Here is a 727-nt window from a genome sequence, read left to right as displayed (position 1 = left end):
AGAAATGTGGGCTCTTACTGTAAGCACACACACACATACGTTCAGCACACACACACACACGTTACAAAATCAGCAAACACACCAAGCCGTCAATGTGTCAGCATGTATTTCGCCCGAACCAAATGTCAGCATTATTTAGCAGTATGCCTACAAAGAGCCCACCATCCTGCTGCCTTCCAAGTCTGCCAACCTGCCACAGCGGCCGTTTGTTTTGCAGCTCCAGGTCTGCTGTTCTTGTGTGTTCCTGTGAAGCTCTGCAGCCCTCAGCTGGCTCTGATCTGCTGTTGTCACGTAAACAAGTGCACCCCAGCTCCTGACTCTGCTCAGAGAGGCTTCAAGGCCCAGCGGGGAGACAGAGTCAGACAGAGCTGCACCGATGGCTCGACTGGAGCACACACACAGACACACACACACACACACACACACACACACACACACAGACACACCTTTGCTCAAAGACTAGGCAGAAGTCCCCCCCCCCCCCTGATTACCGTCTCACCTTCTCTCTCCCTGCTCAGACCACCGAAATACTGTCGGAAAGTTCATACTTCTGATCCATGATCTTCTGCTGTGCTTTCTCCTTGCACTATTTGTACGTTGCATTTGATAAAAACGTCTACTAAATACACAGTGTAAAGTGTAAATGTACAATATCCACTATTGAAATAGATGTTTGACTGGTTTGGCCTGTGTATGATAGCATAAGAGAAGAGTTCACAAGGTTGTT

Source organism: Hypomesus nipponensis, chromosome 20, assembly GCF_054491055.1.
Source record: "Hypomesus nipponensis isolate SF chromosome 20, ASM5449105v1, whole genome shotgun sequence".
NCBI classification, from domain to species: domain Eukaryota; kingdom Metazoa; phylum Chordata; class Actinopteri; order Osmeriformes; family Osmeridae; genus Hypomesus; species Hypomesus nipponensis.
The sequence above is the reverse complement of the archived record's forward strand: the minus strand, read 5'-3'. Positions refer to the sequence as shown.